Here is a 5,849-nt window from a genome sequence, read left to right as displayed (position 1 = left end):
TTGTGATACGTGTGGCCTTTATGAAACAAAATAAGTCAGGGCAGAGCTTGGCTCTAACATTTTAACAATAATAACTGTTTAAATGGAAGTTGTTATCTATCGGGGATGAATCTGTTCCTCACTTTGACAGTGCTCTTCATCAGGACATCAGGAGTATGGGCTGAACAGTACAGCTGGGTGGCAGGGATATTTCCTGGATCACACCCTGTTTGCTTAAAAATGCATAAGGAAAGCAGACAGCCTCTTGCATTTCCTCTGCAGCTTCAGCATCATAATTGCTGGGTTTTCTTATCTAAGAGGGAATATGTGACCTTCATGCTTTCACATTAGCTGTGCCCTCGCTCATGGCTGCTTTTCCTCTTTGAAGCTACATCAGGAAGAAATCTGTCTCAGAGAGTCAGCCCTGCAGCTACTGGCATGGCATCCTACTTTCATCACTGAGCACAACACCACATCCTTGTCAGAGGGATACTGGCATTTTGCGATGGGTCACACACGTGTTTAGGAGCGCAAATTTATGCTGGAGTAGAAACCCACCCAATTCTGCCAGCTGCATGGTCACAGCACCATGAAGGATCAAGCTTAAGCAACTCATCTGCAGCCTCAGCTGATGCAAACTCCGAGCTTAATTTCATGGCTAATATGCAAACTGATATCAGACACTTCAAGGATGCTCACAAACAGCAGTAAATAAGCTTTACAAAAAATGGCCCACTCTGAGATTTAGGAGGAAAAGATGAACCAGGACTTGATCTTCTCCCAAAGGGCATGTGAAAGTGTGGGGATACTCTCAAGGACACCCCAACCTTCTCACCATGCTGCTTGGCACTCATATTGCCCTTTGTGGCACATCACGCAGCTTCAGGAAGACAGTGCTTCTGATCAGCAAATGGAGCATGCTCAGCTGGGATTAAAAGAAGTTATTTTGGTAAAGAACTGTTCTCTGAACTACCGCACCACCTGTCCCAGGCTGGCACTAGCACTGCCCACCGCTTAAAAAAATTTGGGTTTTTTTCCCAGATTGAGGCAAGACTCAGCATTTAAATATTTCTGACACAGCCTCTGTGATGGAATATCAGGATTAAGACCATGAACCTAGTTTTAGAATATCTAGTTAAAATATTCTCTTCTGCCTGGATCTGTTGCTACGCTTGTTCTGGCAGAACAGCAGCACTGAGCTTTAGCAAAAATCAGGATAATTTAAACATGGCTTTGGTACTCAGCTAATCAGTATATACATCTAGCTGTGAGGGGCAGGAAGCTGGTTCTGTGTTATGTCTATCTGGTAGCATCTTACTAGCTGTGAAGTGGGAGGTGATGCATCAGTGAGAGGATGTGATGCTAACAGGGGATTTGGTTCAGTCTCTAAGCATATCCAGTGTGAGCAGAATGATTACAGAACTGTAAGCGAGTGGAGGAGAGATGAGCACTTCTATTGACAATAATGAATAATAACAGTCTGTTTGTCAGTCACTGCAGATAACAAAAACTGCACAGAAAATTCAGTTCTCAAGTAGATTCCAGCCTGACTTTTGATCTTCTCATGAGCCAGTTGGTGGTACTGAGTGGTGCAAAAATGAAACAAAGTGGAGAAACTGGTGATTTTTTTTTTTTTAGAGTTATCCTTCTCAGTTAGTTAGAACCATCAGTTGACACTTAGTGAGAGATGCATCCTATTTTGCATCAAACTAAAAAAATGTCAGAGGTTGTAACTGGGGAGATGTTTTGTAGCAAGTGATCAAACCTGACAGGTTTATTGAGATTGTTTGGTATTTGTAAAGCACTTAGAATGGATTGAGAAATAGCAAAAAGCATTCTATCAGACAAGTCATTTTACATCAAGTTTTAGTCATAAATAAAAGTGCCCCGCAGCAGTGCTGATTCAACTTTATTTAATAGAAAACCATGCGCAAAAATCAATAAAGGTTACTGATTTGCACACAGTATGAGAAACTACATATATTTTGCAGATAGCTGGGAATGGGTTTAATTTTTTTGCAGATTTTGCAGTTTAAAATATGGAATATGACAGATTAGAGATAGGATTTTCCTTGAAAAGCCCCATTTAGGCTGAAATTCCATTCCAGTGTAATGAATTTCCAACAACAGACCTTGTTATTAATAAAATCCTGTAGAGAGCAGATACATTTAGGGAAATATTTCTCTACAGTACAAATGAACAGTTCTCCCTCTATGGTGTTTCTCAGAAACACGTATATATAGTCCTATTGATGTATTAAAACATTAAAACTGAATGATTACAGGAATGGCCAAGAAAAGGTAAACCATAACAAAATTGCTCACTGATTACTGGACAGACTTTCAAAAGCATAAGGTGTCAGTCTGTCTTGGGCCCACTGAAACCTGCTCTTGTTTTAGTAGAACGGGAACAGGCCAAAGATACCATGGAGGACTTCAGTTAATAAATTCCTTGTGGAATTTGTATTTTTTTATAATAGTTGATAATTTGTATTCTGTTATCATTCACGCTGATTTGAACGAAGTATCAAAATCCTGTAACTGCCTTAAGAATGTCTAATATATCTTAAGAACCTCTAATTATATATCTGGAAATAAACTCTTCAAAATGTACTCTACTTTCAATGTAAACTACATTTTATTTTGCCTACGGTCACTGCAGAGACGACAGATCAGAAAACCAAAAACGTGATGTAATACATTAAGCTCTTTAGGTCCAAAACTTTGATTTAAAAAAAAAAAAAAAAAAATTGTTACAGAAGTTACAGCAATTTGCAGACACTCAGTCAATTTGTGTTTATACTTGCAAGCTCAAAATTTCACAGGGAACTTGGTTTTTCCATTTCAGAAAAGGGAAAGGAAATCCTCTGGGTTCACACACAAACATACACGGTGCTCTCTTAAAAGGAGCCAAAAGTCCCAATGTTGCTAAAAAAACCCTGTGCACGTCATGTACCAAGCTGTGCTCTGTGTCTTCTAGACAACACAAATAACTTCAGGGACTTGGGTGACTTACATTAAATTCCCTGCGAGCCAGTCTTCTATGTTACACCAGTGTTTGTACAGAAGCACAACAGACCAAGGGTTAAAGAAAAATACAAAAAGACTGGCTAATGGAAACGCATTGCCTATTATACTTTGAATTCTGCATCTGCTATTTTAGTAGTGCACAGATGCCATAAAGAATCTCATAGTGAGAACATTATATATCCTCATGGAGTTACGCTGAAGTCTAAGAGAGACCTACATACGTCCCCGGAGGAAGAGAGATACGAGTGACCTTTGAAAGCAAATATTTGCTTCACAGTGATGAAACACTTCAATGCAATAAATACAGGAAAATGAAAATGCTGCAATTTACTGTGATGACGGCAACACTGCAATAAAATGTTCTTTTTTTAAGCACTCTCCCTGTTATTAAAGGACACATCTATTCTTCCTGTGGATATTTGTAGCCAGAGGATGACTGCATTGGCGTATTCTACTAAAAAAGTCAGAGCCGGTCAACACCACACTTTATGCTTCTTATTTGTAGGATTGAAAGAGCGTTACCACAGTGGTGTGACATTAGTAGAGCCACAGAAAACCCAAAGAGAGGCTTTGGATCAAGCATCTTGGGATGGATGTTGAACCATTTGAAGCTGGAAGTTGGGTTGCAGTTATTCTCCTTTCATTTTTAATCTGGTCATTGGCAGAAGGAGAAACACAGGCTGTCAAAAGGGGAGATGAAGTTCAGGTACAGATGAAGGGGGTCATCCTTGCTCCCCAGTATTGCCTTGTAGCCATTCAGTTGGCTCCCCGAACACTGTGCAAGGCACGTTCAGCCTCAATGGGGCCAGGCATAAGGTGGCTCTGGGGCTGTATAGCATTCTCCTGTCAAGGTGCACACCCCTTTCCCTGCTGCACCTCCGCACCAGCTATCACTGCTACCTAGAGCTCAGCTGCCCAGCACATTGGCTATGTCTTTCACCAGACTTCCCTAGATGGGCTTTTTGCAGCTGGGTTATAAGAAAAGCACTGGTGTTAACACAAAAATTCAGTCTAAACCAAAACCTGCCTACTACCACCAGTAGGGAATTAAATGACATCAAAAGTGAGAAACTGTTGCAAAAGGATGCTTAGATACCAATACCTGGGTGTGTTGCTGACACCAGCAGGTTCCCTCTGAAATTGTGTTGAGAATGTAGTGTTCGAAGGTGGATCCCAACAGAAAGCCAAGAAAGGCATGTGTGCTGCCCACAGTCGGTGTGACAAACAGCAGCGGGTGAGAAATTATTTGAGGGAGTTGGGAGCACAGTTTTTATAGATTGTGGGCCCTCAGCAATAGCCTTCATAAGCTCTAACTCTTCTGGGTTTCGACTTCTGTCATCTCCGTTTAACCCAGAGCTCATGACAATTAATGCCATCTATAACGGAAACATTTCTTGCTTTTGCTCTTATTGTGTTTTAATTGATCTGAAAGCACTTAGAGAACAAATCAGCTAATTTTGTAATGAAAAATCCTATTTAAAGATTTTATGCTATTGCATAAAATGTAACAATGAAAAGTTACTCAAATTTGTTATTTAGATTTAAATTTTAAACAGCTCTGAAATAAAATCTTGAGGAAAGGCTGCTTTTTGTATCAATTCTGCAGCACAGCCTATTGCCTGGATCTAATTTATTCACAAGATTTTCAGCAAAATTCTCATTTCCAAAGAAACACCTTTGTTTGGTTTGAGTCACTGATTGAGCCAAAAGGCTGCCTCTGTGTTTCTGAAGGGTATGTGAGCATTATCCTGCAGCGCAGACACCTCATCTCTCTTCTGTTGCTGTCCCACAGCGTGCTGCTTGTAAGCCTTTGGGCCCAGCTTTGCAGCCCAGGCGGATGGAGTACAGTGATAACCAATTTCACTCTGATTATTCAGTGAAGAAAAATACCTACTGGTGAGGGCTTGTTGAGGAGTGGCTTTGGAAAAGACAGGGGCTGAGATATTGCAAATCTGAATTCAGGAGAAGCAGGCAATTCCTAGTTTGTCACTGTCTTCCTGCATCACCTTAGACAACTTATTTTACTCTCAGAGCTTGCTTGCATTGCCTGAAGATAGATCTCTAGAGCTATGTGAGATGCTGTAGGTATTTGGTTTCCTGCTGCTGGCTATATCTGTCAGTGTGCAGAAGTCTTAGATACCCATTGATGGGACTGCTTGTCTGCATTTAACAACTGAATCTGTCTTACCATCTACACCATATGGATAAAATTATTCTCCTTCCTACCTTGTTCTTTCCCTCCCCTACTTAAATTGCAGGTGTTTCGAGGCATTTGCCAGTCAGAGAGGGACCTGGGGGTGTTGATAGACAGCCAGATGAACAGGAGCCAGCAGTGTGCCCAGGTGGCCAAGAAGGCAAATGGCATCCTGGCTTGTGTCAGCAATAGCGTGGCCAGCAGGGACAGGGAAGGGGTCTGACCCCTGTACTTGGCACTGGTGAGGCTCCACCTCGATTCCTGTGTTCAGTTTTGGGCCCCTCACTACAAAAAGGCCATTGAATGACTCGAGCGTGTCCAGAGAAGGGCAACGGAGCTGGTGCAGGGTCTGGAGCACAGGTCTGCTGGGGAGCGGCTGAGGGAACTCGGGGGGTTTAGTTTGGAGAAGAGGAGGCTGAGGGGAGACCTCATCGCCCTCTACAGCTCCCTGAAAGGAGGGTGCAGAGAGCTGGGGGTGAGTCTCTTGAACCAAGTAACGAGCTATAGGACAAGAGGGAATGGCCTCAAGCTGCACCACGGCAGGGTTAGACTGGCTCTTAGGAAGCATTTCTTTCCAGAAGGGGTTGTTGGGCGTTGGAATGGGCTGCCCAGGGCAGGGGTGGAGTCCCCATCCCTGGAGAGGTTT

Source organism: Athene cunicularia, assembly GCF_003259725.1.
Source record: "Athene cunicularia isolate RWA chromosome 3 unlocalized genomic scaffold, athCun1 chr3_part1, whole genome shotgun sequence".
Lineage (NCBI taxonomy): Eukaryota > Metazoa > Chordata > Aves > Strigiformes > Strigidae > Athene > Athene cunicularia.
The sequence above is the reverse complement of the archived record's forward strand: the minus strand, read 5'-3'. Positions refer to the sequence as shown.